General features: G+C 41.7%; 1 protein-coding gene across 1 annotated transcript in view; it reads left to right on the forward strand.

The window, feature by feature from the left end:
- Positions 1-16,863, forward strand: part of LOC112234839 (tomoregulin-2) — a 179,071-nt gene that overhangs the window by 108,133 nt on the left and 54,075 nt on the right. The gene's annotated exons all lie outside the window — the stretch shown is intronic.

Raw genomic sequence — 16,863 nt, forward strand, 5'->3', positions numbered from 1 at the left:
GGTCTGATACACTCAACAATCAGTTGTCTAAGTCCAAATAACTGATTAAAGTTATACAAGGCATTTACTAGTGTACTCATCTTGGGTGGTAACTGCACAATTGTATTAAAATTGCCAAGCAGAATACATTCCCTATCAGCAAGTACAGAGTGCTCTGGGGCAGGGGATCATCAAGGATCTCTCTCTGTACTTTGCTCTGTTCATCTTTCACTCGATACTAACTAGTCTCCCAGTCCCAGCTGCTGAAAAAAATCCCAACAGCATGATGATGCCACCACCATGCTTCACCGTAGGGATGGTGACAGGTTTCCTCCAGACGTGACGCTTGGCAATCAATTCATGGTTTCATCAGACCAGAGAATATTGTTTCTTCTGGTCTGAGAGTCCTTTAGGTAACTTTTGGCAACTCCACGTGGACTGTAATGTGCTTTTTACTGAGGAATGGCATCCGTCTGGCCACTCTACCACCAAGGCCTGATTGGTGGAGTGCTGCTGAGATGGTTGTCCTTCTGGAACATTTTCCCACCTCCACAGAGGAACTCTGGAGCTCTTCCAGATTGACCATCAGGTTCTTGGTCACCTCCCTGACCAAGCCCCTTCTCTCCCGATTGCTCAGTTTGGCCGGGCGGCCATATCTAAGAAGGATCTTGGTAGTTCCAAACGTCTTCCATGTAAGAATGGAGGCCACTGTGTTCTTGGGAGAGATTCAGAGCTGCATAACGTTTTTGGTACCCTTCCCCAGATCTGTGCCTCAACACAATCCTGTCTCTGAGCTCTACGGGCAACTCCTTTGACCTCATTGCTATGATATGCACTGTCAACTTTTGGGTTAAAATGCACATCATTCCTAGTAAAAACACACCGTTTCAGTTGCAGTCAATTCTATGAAAGCTATCACCTGGTAGCTCTACCTCATTGTCCTCAATTGACCCATCGAGCCATACAGCAGAAACTACTGCAACCCGGGTGTTAGAAGCAAGGGGTTTTAATTCCTCTAATTTCCGCAGCAGGCTCCGTGCATTCACATAGATTAAGTAAAGTCCTCTTCGATTGAAACAATCAAACATGTTATTTCCACATGCCCACTGCTGATACGTCGACTATCTCTCCTAGATTGCACTCATTATCCCTGCTCATGTCCAGCAGCCCAATGTCAAATCAAATTTTATTGATCACATAAACGTGTTTAGCAGATGTTGTTGTGTGTGTGTAGCGAAATGCTTCTGTTTCTAGCTCCTGCAGTAAGGAAGTCTAGGACCCAGTTGCACAGGGCGGTAAGAAAATTGAAGTGGGTCTAGGTTGGCAGGTAAGGTAGAGGTGATATGATCATTGGATAGTCTCTCAAAGCACTTCATATACATCTCATATGTATATACTGTATTCTATCTTAGTCTATGCCACTCCGACATTGCTCATCCATATATTTATATGTTCATCATTCCTTAGATTTGTGTGTATTGGGTAGATGTTGTGATATTGTTAGATATTACTGCACTGTCAGAATTAGAAACATAAGCATTTCCTACACCCGCAATAACATCTGCTAAACACGTATGTGACCAATAAAAATTGATTTCATGATGACAGAAGTGAGTTGGCCACGGAGAAGGACAGCCCACAGTCCTTGGTAGCGGGCCGAATCGGTGGCACTGTGTTATCCTCAAAGCGTGCAAATAAGGTGTGTAGCTTGTCGTCCCTGGTTTTCATTTTGTAGTCCATGCTTGTCTGTTGACCTTGCCACATACGTCTCATGTCTGAGCCGATGAATTTCTGCTCCACTGTGGTTTTCAGTTTGCATAAGTCCAGTGAAGTTCTTTGAGGGCCGTCGTGGTATCGGCTTGAGGTGGGATATACATGGATGTTACTATAACTGAAGCTAATTCTATTTTGAGATAATACGGTCTGCATTTTATTGTGAGGTATTCTAGGAAATGAACAAAAGGACTTGAGTTCCTGTATGTTATCACACTCTGAGTCATTAATCATGAAACATACACCCCCTCCCTTCTTCTTCCCGGAGAGAGATTTATTCCTGTCTGAACTGAGAACCCAACTGGCTGGACAGACTCAAACGGTATATCCTGAGAGAGCTATTTTTCTGTGAAACAGAGTATGTTTACAATCCCTGATGTCTCTCTGGAAAGAAATCCTCGCCCTGAGCTCGTAAATGTAATTATGCAGAGACTGAACATTAGCGAGTAATACACTCGGAAGCGGTGGGTGGTTTGCGCGCCTCCTAAGTCGGACTAGAAGACCACTCCGAGTACCTCTCCTCCGCCGGTGGTGTTTTGGGTCGGCCTCTGGAATCAGTTCAATTGCCCTGGGGGGTGCAAACAATGGATGCGATTCGGGAAAGTTGTATTCCTGGTTGTAGTGCTGGTAGTGCTAGTGAGTTACCGCCGCTTTGATATCCAATGTTTGGCACTGCGTTTAAACAGCATACATTTCAAACAAGCCAAATATTACTTTAAGACTTTACAGCTTCATCATATGTAACCCGTTTCAGGAAACTAGGAATTTTGGAACATGTGAACTTTCATGTGCCTTAATAACAAACTTGTGTGCCATCTGTAAGTACGAATATAATTGTTAAATTAAGCGCTTAGTTGGTTTAGCCATGAAAAAAGTAAGCAACCTTACCCCTAGCCATGATTGGCTGAGATAATGAGTGGGCCGGACATGCCAAAAGATGAGTTCGGATTGGTCTGCCATGCACACTTCTGTCCATAACATGAGTCTGTCAGTATGTGTAGGTAATCCTATCTATCACAGCTTTTGAAAGCTATCACATAGTAGAACTGAGTAAGTGTTGCCCTCCACTTTCTGGAGGACTGAGTTTTGAAATCGGTGGAATTAGAGTATGATAGCTAGGGAGATAGAGAAATGTCTGGCTTTTGATTGCAATATTCAGACAGAGTCAAAAAGAGAACACACAGAAGGCTGTTGTATAAAACACCTGTCTCCGGATTACATCTTCAAACTAAGGGCAACCATGGCACCCGTGACAGAGGGAGAAGTGTCCATCCATGTATATAGGTAACATAGTCTAGCTAGCTACATTTTCAGATATTACACATTTCTAATTTTGTTAGAAGCTTGTTTTCATTTGAAGTTAAAACGTACTGTTATCTATCTAGCTAATGTTAGCTGGCTGGCTCACTAGCTAACATTACGTGTATGATCTGTGTAGTAATATTATTCGTGTCTCAGAGCCATTTTATTGCTCATTATTGCCTAATGTTAACTGGTTAACATTGAACCTGGTTGGTTAGCTACCTGCGGATTCATACAAGGTAGTAGCATTATGACTCCACTATGCAAAAAAACGATTTCAATAGAATGTTTATGATGTTTATGATGTCACTGCGACAACTGTTGATAGGCGTAGCTGGTAAATTCGAAATCTACTCCGATTTCAGAGCACTCTCTTCTGAGTGTACCAGAGCACAGAATAACTGACAAATTTACGAACGCTCAACACCTGTTTTAATATGGTCCGTGTCAGTAAACGTTGGCAAAAAAAGCGAGATTAAATTGTTGCCAGCAGCACAGTTGAAGTCACCAACGCTCTGGATAACATAAAAACAGCCTAACCAGCTCTGCTAGAGTGACTGAAATGGTCAGAGTGAGCTGTTCTCTCATTTGTGTCTGGAAGTAGCTAGCAAGCTTGCCAACTTTAACCAGTTAGCTTGGGTGCTTGGCTGTTGTTAGGTCAGAATTATTTGTATCAACCCTACTCCTTGTCCAGAGCATACAGTGTACGCTCTGAACGCTCCGAGACCGAAACGCTCTGAATTTACAAACAGACAATCTGAATTACGAACGCCCAGAGCACACTCTGGCACTCCTGATTACATTTTTGAACACACTCGTAGTATAAACCAGCCTTAAGTCTTGGGAGACTTTGATTGTTCAGTACATAGCCTCACATGTGACTCCTTAGCCCTTGTGTGGGGTTCGGGTCTGTGGGACCCATTTTCAATGTTTACTAAAAGAGAATTTATCAAATGAATTATTTCTTCAACATAAGACTCATTGGCCTTTGCTAATTTTCTGTGAAGAGCATGTAAATAACCCAATTTCATTGAGTGCACACTCTGCACCCCCTACACATTTATATTACATATGCTGTGTTGGGGTCCTCTGGACCCGAGGGTAGGTAAAGTGTGTGTGGGTGAAAACAAGTAAAAATGAAACAAAAATGTTTGCTGTGTGCGTTCACTCTGTCTTTCTCCTCCCTGGGCTTGCTGTTTTAAGCTAGCTGCAATCAGGTCAGTGTGGGACAAGTGGGTGGATCGCCTTCCCCTGTTTTACAACCCTGGGTCCAATGTCACTGTTGATGAGCAGCTCATGCCATTTAGCGGCCGCTGCCCCTTTAGGCAGTACATACCGTCTAAACCTGCAAAATATGGAATCAAGATCTGGGCTGCCTGTGATGCTGCTTCATCATATGGAATTTACAAGTGTTACAGGGATGCCAGATGGAGCCCCTGAGAAGAACCAAGGGATGCAGGTTGTCCTGGGTGTGACACAGGGACTCTGGGACAGGAGCTCCTCAAGAGGAAGCTGACGATGGTAGGAACAGTACGAAAAAACAAGCCAGAGCTCCCACCTCAGCTGTTGAAAACACAGAACAGGCCTATCAATTCCTCTAAGTTTGTGTTCACGGCCGACACGTCCCTAGTGTCCTACTTGCCAAAAAAAGGGAAATGTGGTACTCGTGTACGCTGCATAGGGACGGGAGAATCTGTGGCCAGGAACATCAAAAATCATAATGGATTACAATTCCACAAAAGGAGGAGTGGACAATTTAGACAAGCTGGTAACTGGCTACAGCTGCAAAAGAAGAACCCTACGCTAGCCACTTTTGATATTCTTCAACATCTTGGACATCTCCGCGAACATCGCGTTTGTCATGTGGATGGCGTTGAACCCAGATTGGAACAGAGGGACGCTCCAGAGGAGACGTCTCTTTCTCGTGGAGCTGGTAAAGGCATTGGTAAGACTTCAAATCCAGAAGAAGCAACATATCCGAAGGACCCCAGCTTCTGCAGCCAGCGTGAGGAGAATTCAGGAGGAAAATACTGGTGCCCCATCTGCCTGATCCACAGAAGTAAGTGTGAGTGATGTTGCATGTTTTTGTGCCTGACTCTCCTACCTTGGCCTGCTGTAACTTTATATCTGAGTGAGATGTTAGTAAAATTCCAGAAATAAGTGTTTTCATCATTCTAGATTGCGGCAGCTAGCAACAAGAAGAAGCGTTGCGATGTGTGTGGACCCAAGAAGGACAGGAAGACAGTACACATGCATCACGTGCAAGAAATACATTTGCAACACACACAGTAAAACTCTGTCCCTCATTTGGAGTGTAGACCAGCCTTAATTTGTGTTCAATGGGGCTAATTTCTAATTCCCATAAAATACTGTATGTGAAATTTGTCCATCCAATTTGTTCAAAGCAATAAAGAATAAGACCGACTCGAGTCGGTCAAATATGTCAAGGTTTGATGTCTCCACACTTTATGTGAACAAACAAATCAAAAAAGTCGCAAGCCACCGCTTTTGACTTCTTCCTTACGGTCTTACCACAGTCTTACCACATGCACATACACTAATTTATCTATAAGCCCTGTGGGCATATAGGGATATGGGGACTTGATGGACAGCTCCTTCAAAGCAGGAAATGCTTTAATTAAGAGATACAGTTTACTGTGAGTGTAAATGCACTTTCAATACATTTAATTGTTATTATTTCTTATAAACAGGACATATTGTATTGTGTGTGTGTCCAAATCTCCTTATCTATATGTCTGGGCCCACCAGAGCACCCGGAAAGTTATCTTAGTGTCACGGCATTCTTCCTGGGAAGGAGAGGCGGACCAAAACGCAGTGTGGTTATTTTTATACATCTTTAATAAAGATGATAACTTGAACAATGTATAATACAAAATAAGAAACGTGAAAAACCAAAACAGCCCTATCTGGTGCAACAAACACAAAGACAGGAACAATCACCCACAAAACCCAACACAAAACAGGCTACCTAAATATGGCTCCCAATCAGAGACATTGACTAACACCTGCCTCTGATTGAGAACCATATCAGGCCCAAACACAGAGACAGACAAACAAGACATCCAACATAGAATGCCCACTCAGATCACACCCTGACAAAACAAAACATAGAACATACAAAGCAAACTATGGTCAGGGTGTGACACTTAGGCCATAAATAGACATTTGATTTTAATTCGGGGCTGCCTAGGCTAGACCACTACTATCTGTCCTAGGATCCTGCCAGACCAAAAATTCAGTCTAGATGAAGAGGTGACAGGTTAAAGAAGTATTTTTTAGCCTTGAGACATTTGAGATGTGGATTGTGTATGTGTGCATTTCAGAGGGTGATGGGCAAGACAAAATATTTAAGTGCATTTGAAGGGGTATGGTATTAGGTGCCAGGCGCAACGGTTTGTGTCAAGAACTGCAACGCTGCTGGGTTTTTCATGCTCAACAGTGTGCCGTGTGCATCAAGAATGGTCCACCACCCAAAGGACACCAAGCCGACTTGACACAACTGTGGGAAGAATTGGAGTCAACATGGGCCAGCATACGCTTTCGACACCTTGTGGAGTCCATGCCCCGACATATTGAAGCTGTTCTTAGAGCAAAAAAGGGGGTGGTACAACTAAATATTAGGAAGGTGTTATTAATGTTTGGTATACTCAGTGTATATGATGGCAGTTTGCAAAACAAATGCCGACCCGATTGATAAGAATTCAAGGTGTACCCTTGAATTCTAAATCACAATGTCACCAGCATAGCTCCCCCACACCATCACATCTCCTTCTCCATGCTTCACGATGGGAAACACACATGCGGAGACACGGCGGTTGGAAGCAAAAATCTCAAATTTGGACTCATCAAAACAAAGGACAGATTTCCACCGGTCTAATGTCCATTGCTCATGTTTCTTGGCCCAAGCAAGTCTCTTCTTATTATTATAATTGGTGTCCTTCAGTAGTGGTTTCTTTGCAGGAATTTGACCTTTTTTTTTTTTCCTTTATTTAACTAGGCAAGTCAGTTAAGAACAAATTCTTATTTTCAATGATGGCCTAGGAACAGTGGGTTAACTGCCTGTTCAGGGGCAGAACAACAGATTTGTACCATGTCATCTTGGGGGTTTGAACTTGCAACCTTCCGGTTACTAGTCCAACGGTTACTAGTCCACTAGGCTACACTGTCGCCCCATGAAGCTTGATTCACGCAGTCTCCTCTGAACACTGATGTTGAGATGTGTCTATTACTTGAGGGCGACTGAATCAAATCCCCAAACTGACAAGGTAGAAATCGTTCTGCCCCTGAATGAGGCAGTTAACCCACTGTTCCCTGGTTGGCCGTCATTGTAATTAAGAATTTGATCTTAACTGGCTTGCCTAGTTAATTAAAGGTTACATTTAAATTAAATAAATAAAACACTTGATCTCTGTGAAGCATTTGGGTTGCAATTTCTGAGGCTCTTATCTCTAGGGATCTTATCTTCTGCAGCAGAGCCAGTTTCATCATAGCGCTTGACGGTTTTGGTGACTCCACTTGAAGAAACTGTCAAAGTTCTTGACATTTTCCAGATTGATTGACCATGTCTTTTAAAGTAATAACGGACTGTCATTTCTCTTCACTTTTTCGAGCTGTTCTTGCCATAATATTGACTTGGTCTTTTACCAAATAGGGCTATCTTCTGTATATCACCCCTCCCTTGTCACAACACAACTGATTGGCTCAAACGCATTAGGTAGGAAAGAAATTCCACAAATTAACTTTTAACAAGGCACACCTGTTTATTGAAATACATTCCCGGTAACGGCTGAATGCCAAGAGTGTGCAAAGCTGTCATCAAGGCAAAGGGTGGCTACTTTGAAGAATCTCTAACACTTTTTTGATTTCTACATGATTCCATATGTGCTATTTTGTAAGTTTGATGTCTTCACTATTATTTTACAATGTAGAAAATAGTTGAAATGAAGAAAAGCCCTGGAATGAGTAGGTGTCCAAACTTTTGACTGGAACAGTAAACTTATATTTATATATACAGTATATATATATATTCCTTTATTATTTCCCCTAACCAAGACTGAGACCTATTATTTGTTTTACAATGATATGCAGAAATTACCTAGTACATTAGTTTAGTCTGCTAATTGGAGTAAACTAATGGACAATAACTTCTGCTTCTGCTTCCAGCTTATACATATACCATATACAATTTACGGACACTTTTTTTACAATAGCTTTCTTTTGTTTGTTTTTAATCCCATCCTTCAGCTTTCCTCAACCCCTCCCATCTATCTCTGAAGAACATCCAGTTTTGATTTCTATTTTCCATATATTTTTAGCTGTGCTGTTTCACAAAAGTTCTGAACCTATATACATTTTACAGACACACAGTGGCGACCTGTCATTCAGGTCAGGAGGGTCATGATCCCCACACTTGTAGCTTACCTGTTTTGCATAATATTTTGCCATTAACATTTGTCACATATTAGTTTGCAAACAATGTAAACAATATTTTTTACTTTCTTGAGTAAGGCAGCTCCAAAATGCAGGTGTTTCAGCCTAGCTGAGTGCTTTAAGTGGTAGTGGGGCAGCCAGTGGAAAATACAGAGCGTAGGTGTTGGTAATATTCTGTCACTCATGGGGACAGTATGTCACCGCCAAGTCTGACATGGATGATTGACTGGCCCGGAGGGTTTCCAAAACCTCCCAATGGAGAGTGGGCACCCCTGTATGTTGAGCCATGCAACATAATATATATTTTTTTGTATTCTTTTTAACATTTATTTAACTAGAAATGTCAATTAAGAACAAATTCTTATTTGCAATGACGGCCTACCATGGCCAAACCCTAACCATACTGGGCCAATTGTGAACCGCCCTATGGGACTCACAATCACGGCCGGTTGTGAAACAGCCTGGAATCGAACCAAGGTCGGTAGTGAAACCTCTAGCACTGAGATGCAGTGCCTTAAACCACTGCACCGAATTATCAGCATTGAAAGGACAGCATTCTCCATGTCTCTCTTTCCCTCTCATCTCCTCTCTCTTCTCTGTAAAGCTTCTTCTCTTTCAGCCTTTGTAAGAGTTAGTAGCTTAGTGAAATGATTGTGTAACATAATGTGTCATTTGTGTTATGGCTTATGGCCTGTAGTAGGTCAAACTTTATGCTATGCGAGTCTATACTGTGTGTGTGTGTGTGTGTGTGTGTGTGTGTGTGTGTGTGTGTGTGTGTGTGTGTGTGTGTGTGTGTGTGTGTGTGCGCGTGTTTGTGTCTAAAGTGTATGTGTGAGTCGACTAATCCATGCCTAAAGATTCCACTTAAGTTAATTGAAATACCATATCTAAACTGAAGGCGATTAATCAAATTATAATTCTGAAACCACAGCGATATGGATTTGATTCCACTCCATTATGTTTAATTAAGTGTGAGATTCCGGTACGGCCCAATTGTGAATTCAATTTTGATTGATCTCCCATAGTCAATACATACTGCAGCGACACACAATAAGTTTAGCAAGTTACTCCCTGCCTGGTACTCCCTCCCTGCAAGTTACTGTTTACAAGATCACACTCACACTTCATTTAACAGACTATGCACTGACTCAAAAACGCAACTCATGAGATTTCTTTTTGTCAACATAGGGTACAAATTTACCCATAATTGTAATCTGCCTTTTATTTTTACAAATTATTTCACCTATTTCATTTAACCAGGTTGTCACGCCCTGGTCTTAGTATTCTGTGTTTTCTTTATTATTTTGGTCAGCCCAGGGTGTGACATGGGTTTATTTATGTGGTGTGTTTTGTCTTGGGGTTTTCGTAGGTATTGGGATTGTGGCTTAGTGGGGTGTTCTAGCATAGTCTATGGCTGTCTGGAGTGGTTCTCAATCAGAGGCAGGTGTTTATCGTTGTCTCTGATTGGGAACCATATTTAGGCAGCCATATTCTTTGAGTGTTTCGTGGGTGATTGTTCCTGTCTCTGTGTTTTGTTGTCACCAGATAGGCTGTATAGGTTTTCACATTCCGGTTGTTGTTTTTGTATTGTATGTTTTTCATCATTATTAAACATGTATGAAAATTACCACGCTGCATTTTGGTCCGACTCTCCTTCGACGGAGGAAAACCGTAACACAGGTAGGCTAGTTGAGAACAAGTTCTCATTAACAGCTGTGACCTGGCCAATAATAAAGCGAAGCAGTTCAACACATACAACAACACAGAGTTACACATGGAATAAACAAACACAGTCCACAATACAGTAGAAAAAAGTCTATATACAGTGTGTGCAAATGAGGTAAGATAAGGGAGGTAGGCAATACATAGGCCATGGTGATGAAGTAATTACAATATACCAATTAAAAACTGGTGTGATTGATGTGTAGAAGATGTGCAAGTAGAGACACTGGGTGCAAAGGAGCAAAATAAATAAATACATATGGGGATGAGGTAGTTGGATGGGCTATATTACAGATGGGCTATGTACAGGTGCAGTGATCTGTGAGCTGCTCTGACAGCTGGTGCTTATAGCTAGTGAGGGAGATATGAGTCTCCAGCTTCAGTGATTTTTGCAGTTCATTCCAGTCATTGGCAAGCAGAGACTGGAAGGAAAGGTGTCCAAAGGAGGAATTGGCTTTGGGGGGGACTAGTGAGATATACCTGCTGGAGCACGTGCTACGGGTGGGTGCTGCTATGGTGACCAGTGAGCTGAGATAGGGCGGGGCTTTATCTAGCAGAGACTTGTAGATGACCTGGAGCCAGTGGGTTTGTCGACAAGTATGAAGCGAGGGCCAGCTAACGAGAGCGTACAGGTCGCAATGGTGGGTAGTATATGGGGCTTTGGTGACAAAACAGATGGCACTGTGATAGACTGCATCCAATTTGTTGAGTAGAGTGTTGGATGCTATTTTGTAAATGACATCGCCGAAGTCGAGGATCGGTAGGATGCTCAGTTTTACGAGGGTATGTTTGGCACCATGAGTGAAGGATGCTTAGTTGCGAAAAAGGAAGCCGATTCTAGATTTAATTTTGGATTGGAGATGCTTAATGTGAGTCTGGAAGGAGAGTTTACAGTCTAACCAGACAGACACCTAGGCATTTGTAGTTGTCCACATACTCTAAGTCAGAACCGTCCAGAGTAGTGATGCTGGATGGGCGGGCAGGTGCGGGCAGCGATCAGGTTGAAGAGCATGCATTTAGTTTAACTTGCATTTAAGAGCAGTTGGAGGCAACAGAAGGAGACTTGTATGGCATTGAAGCTCGTCTGGAGGTTAGTTAACACAGTGTCCAAAGAAGGGCCGGAATTATACAGAATGGTGTCGTCTGCATAGAGGTGGATTAGAGAATCACCAGCAGCAAGAGCGACATCATTGATGTATACAGAGAAGAGAGTTGGCCCGAGAATTGAACCCTGTGGCACCCCCATAGAGACTGCCAGAGGTCGAGACAACAGGCCCTCCGATTTGACACAGTGAATTCTATGAGAGAAGTAGTTGGTGAACCAGGCGAGGCAGTCATTTGAGAAACCAAGGCTGTTTAGTCTGCCGATAAGAATGTGGTGATTGACAGAGTCGAAAGCCTGTCTCTTATCGATGCCGGTTATGATATCGTTTAGGACCTTGAGCTTGGCTGAGGTGCACCCATGACCAGCTCGGAAACCAGATTGCATTACGGAGATGGTACGGTGGGATCCAGATGAAAATGGTGCTGGAGTTTCTACCCCCAAGCCATAAGACTCCTGAAAAGCTCATCAAATGGCTCCCCGGACTATTTGCATTGTCCCCCCACCCCCACACCCATTTTTACGCTGCTGCTACTCTCTTTTTATTATCCGTGCATAGTCATTTTACCTCTACCTACATGTACATATTACCTCAGTTACCTCGACTAACCTGTGCCCCCGCACATTGACTCTGTACCGGTACTCTGTATATAGCCTCGCTATTGTTATTTTATTGTTGATCCTTAATTATTCTTTTTCTATTTTTATAATTGTTCTTTTAATTTTTAATTTTATTTATTCATTTTATACTTCAGTTTATTTTGGTAAATACTTTCTTAACACTTATTTTTCTTAAAACTGCATTGTTGGTTAAGGGCCTGTAAGTAAGGTCTACCTACACCTGTTGTATTTGGCGCATGTTACAAAAACAATTTGATTTGATTTGATATCCAGAGAAAGAGAGTAATGAAATTGTTGCTAGCAGAGCTGGTTAGGCTGTTTTCATGTTATCCAGAGGTAAACAAATCATCGTCCCGAGCGTCAAGTGTGTGCTCCGAGAGCAAAATGAGATGGGTGGGGCTAAAGCTTAAGAGGGTGTGAATGATGTTGAATGAGTGTAGACAAAGAGGAGCTTTTCACTAGATACCAAAACATTCCAAGGCAGTTTTCTCAAAAGTGAGTTTACAAGTTGATCAACTTTCAAAGCAGAATTACTTTCCCATTTTTCCTCAAATGCAGTGAATGACATACCATTTTGTAGCTCAGAGTCTCTACTTTTATCCAATGTAATAAACACCATTTCACATTTTGCAACATAAGACCGAATTCAGGTCGTGAGTCACATATCATCATTCTGAATAGTCGTAACCTTATGCATCTGCAAAAACCCAGCCTTACTCATGGCTAACTAAATAATTACACAGGATAGACACACACACACAGTATGGATTATTGACTAGAAAGGTAATGTGATGAAAACAGGTCCCTAGCGGACTGACACAATATGATGCTTTGTTACAACAGAGATGGAGAGGGGGGAGAGAGAAAAGGGACACTTATCGTGGATGCATTTTGGAACTATTCTCACATTAATCATGTCATTTAATATGAACCGCCGCACGTTAGGAATATGAAATCATTGATATATTTACGTGTGAGTGCCTTTGTTCGTCGTTTATCTGAACCAGGCCTTTTTAACTTCTTGACGCTACCCATCCCATTAGCGGGATCATTTTCGTTCAGCAACCGCTGAATAGCATAGCGCAACAGTCAAATAATATTACAAAAAAATATTCATATTCATGAAATCACAAGTGCAATATTGTAAAACACAGCTTAGGCTTTTGTTACTTAATCCACCTGTCGTCTCAGATTTTGAAATTATGTTTTACTGCGAAAGCAATCCAAGCGTTTGTGTAAGTTTATCAATAGCATAGCATAACATTATGTACACTAAGCATTTAAGTAGCTAGGTCACGAAAATCAGAAAAGCAATCAAATTAATCGTTTACCTTTGATCTTCAGATGTTTTCACTCACGAGACTCCCAGTTACACAGCAAATGTTCCTTTTGTTCCATAAAGATTATTTTTATACCCAAAATACCTCCGTTTGTTTGTCACATTATGTTCAGAAATCCACAGGAAAGAGAGGTCATGACAACGCAGACGTATATTCCAAATAATATCCATAATGTCCACAGAAACATGTCAAACGTTTTTTATAATCAATCCTCAGGTTGTTTTTAAAATATATATTCGATAATATATCAAACAGGTGTGTAGGTTTTTCAAAAACACCGGGAGCAACAATGGCCGCTTTACTCTGTAGCGCAAATCTCACTCTGAGAGCCCCCACCTATCCACTTACGCAATGTGATCTTTCACGCTAATTTTTCAAAATAAAAGCCTGAAACTATGTTTAAAGACTGTTGACACCTTAGGGAAGCCATAGAAAAAGGAACCTGGTTGATATCCCTTTAAATGGAGGATAGGCATGCATAGGAACAGAGAGGTTTCAAAATGAGAGGCACTTCCTAATTGTAGTTTCCTTAGGTTTTCGCCTGCAATATCAGTTCTGTTATAGTCACAGACAATATTTTTACAGTTTTGGAAACTTTAGAGTGTTTTCTATCCTAATATGACAATTGTATGCATATTCTAGTTTCTGGGGCATGTTTTTTAGCCAAAAACGAAAATACTGCCCCCTACACGCAAAAGGCTGCTGTCCCTGTACAGGGATCAACATCAGCGGAAATTCAGAGTGACAACTAATAGTACTCGACACAACTCAAACTTTCATTAAAACACACATGCAGGGTACTCAATTAAAGCTACACTCGTTGTGAATCTAGCCAACATGTCAGATTTTTAAAATGCTTTTCGGCGAAAGCATGAGAAGCTATTATCTGATAGCATGCAACCCCCGAAATACCCAAACGGGACGTAAACAGAATAATTTGCGTAGCCGGCGCTACACAAAACGCAGAAATAAAATATAAAACATTCATTACCTTTGACGAGCTTCTTTGTTGGCACTCCTATATGTCCCATAAACATCACAATTGGGTCTTTTTTCGATTAAATCCGTCCATGTATACCCAAAATGTCCATTTATGAAGCCTGTCTGATCCATGGAAAAGCACCGTTCCAAAACGCAACGTCATTTTTTAAAATTAAAAATGTTGCCTATAAACTTTGACAAAACACTTCAAACTACTTTTGTAATCCATCTTTAGGTATTAGTAAACGTTAATAATCGATCAAATTGATCACGGGGCGATCTGAATTCAATAGCAGCACGTTTGGAAATGATGCTCCATTTTGTCTCTCTCCAAACTTCCGCCTGTGTAGTCGATAACACGAAGTGCCTATTTGTCAACTGACCAAGAATTAACTTCAACCTAAATGCCAGTACTGGCGACATCGCGTGGAAGCTGTAAGCATTGTAAACGGATCGCTATATATTTTCCCTTGCCATAGACAATACAGAGACTGGCGGATGGATATTTTTTGGTGAACAGTTTTCCTTGGGATTTTGCCTGCTAAACACGTTCTGTTATAGTCACAGACATGATTTAACCAGTTTTATAAACTTCAGAGTGTTTTCTATCCACACATACTAATCATATGCATATTCTATATTCCTGGCATGAGTAGCAGGACGTTGAAAGTTTGCGCAACTTTTAACAAAAAGATGTGAAAATTCGCAGCATCCCCAACAGGTTTTAAGAGAGGTAGGATGGTCCCAGTTAGATTTACTTTTCTCAATATTTGACATAGGACAGCTAATCAGCAGTACCAGTGATTGTCTGGGAGATTAGATTTTCGCCTACACCTCGCGTTGATCTTCATGGTTCAGGATTCAGACCACTTTACACACACGGCTGCAACCTGGCAATGTTCTGGTCTCATATATTAATTCTTAACCAGTCATTTTATGCACTCTGGTTGAAAAGGATGGTTCCATCAGGCTGACACACTCTCTGACCTCATTCGGGGCGTGGCTTCTTACTGTGAAAGGTATATGATGCAAGTTGTCTCTTGACTCCTAAAATCACATTTATATCATAACAAAAATACTTGCATAATTTTTCATATTACATGCACAATGTATTGGATGGAAACTTGACAGACAAAGGGGATATACTTTTTACAGTATTTCGTCTATACGATTTTTATAACATCACAAAATAAAAACCAATGTGAAATTAGTTTTATATAGCTCCCCACTAACCATTCCCCACATTCGTATGTTATAATTATTGTTCCGGTATTCACTTTTGTGTTAGAGCCTGTTAACAAAGTAATTTATTTTGTTAATACTGTAGGGGAGACAGTTCACAACAGGGTGTGAACTGTCGACGAACCAGCAGCCCCCCCCCCCCTTGTTACTGTCATCCCCTGCCAGTCTGATCTGACCCATTCGGAGCCTCACAGGACAGTTATGACAATTCTGAAACTGATCCGACATTGCTGGCACTTAAAAGTGAAAACTCAGATCTGTTTTTATTACCACTTTTTGGTCTGTTCAACTGGCATCCTTGGTTAATTATAAAAAGCTGAAACAAGACTTGTTTTGAGGATTATGCATGTTATTTCCATAGTACTTTTTAGTAGGTGTATGGTGTACATCAGCTGCGATGAACCCTCCTGGAGACTTACTGGTTGTGCAGGCTTTCGCTTCAGCCCTGTTTTGAACACACCTTATTCAGCTTGTCAGGGTCCCAAGGAGCAGCTGATTTTTAAAAGCAGAGGTGTTAGATCAGGGCTGGAGAAAAATACTGCACATCTAGTAACTCTCCAGTAGTAGGGTTGGCCACCGTTGATGTGTACATTCTGTATTCTTCATGCTATGCATTCTACATTCACTCACCCCAATGGATACCAGTTTGTAGCACCCAGCTGGGTGATGCATGGCAGCCATTTTGCACGAGACTGCTCACCATAAATTAGCTAGAGAAATTGGCTGCATAATGTACCACAACATGTGAAATCACTATCCTCATAATCTTCCACAACTTTTCCATCACTCAAAATTGTCAAAAGTTGTGCATTAATAAGATGCTGTCATGTTACACAGCAAGGGTTAGGATCTGCAAAGGGACAAAAGCAGAGTCCTCAGATCCCATTGCATGTTCTCCCCCCCCCCCCTCTCTCTCTCCCCATGGTGGATGGTGGCTCTTCAAATCAAATAGCTCTGGAATGATTTTGTTGATGAAATGTAAAATCCCTGGCAAAAACTGATAGGTTTGGGATCGAGGGACATAAAATATAGTGTGGTGTGTGTGTGAGAGAGAGAGGGAGAGAGTGAGTTTATGGCGTGTGTGTGTGTCACACAGGTGGCCGGTGGCACCTTAATTGGGGAGGACAGGCTCATTGTAATGGCTGTAACGGACTAAATGGAATGGTATCGAACACATGGCTCCCATGTGTTTGAAACCATTCCACTCAGCAGCCTCCTGTGTGTGTGTGTGTGTGTGTGTGTGTGTGTGTGTAGAGGGGACATCCATATGTGTGAGCTGTCTGCAGTATTAGAAGGGGGGTCACCTCTTGGCCACCGTAGGCTTTTATCATCATCATTTTTTAAATACTT

The sequence above is a fragment of the Oncorhynchus tshawytscha genome, linkage group LG03 (genome assembly GCF_018296145.1).
Source record: "Oncorhynchus tshawytscha isolate Ot180627B linkage group LG03, Otsh_v2.0, whole genome shotgun sequence".
Classification (NCBI taxonomy): Eukaryota; Metazoa; Chordata; class Actinopteri; order Salmoniformes; family Salmonidae; genus Oncorhynchus; species Oncorhynchus tshawytscha.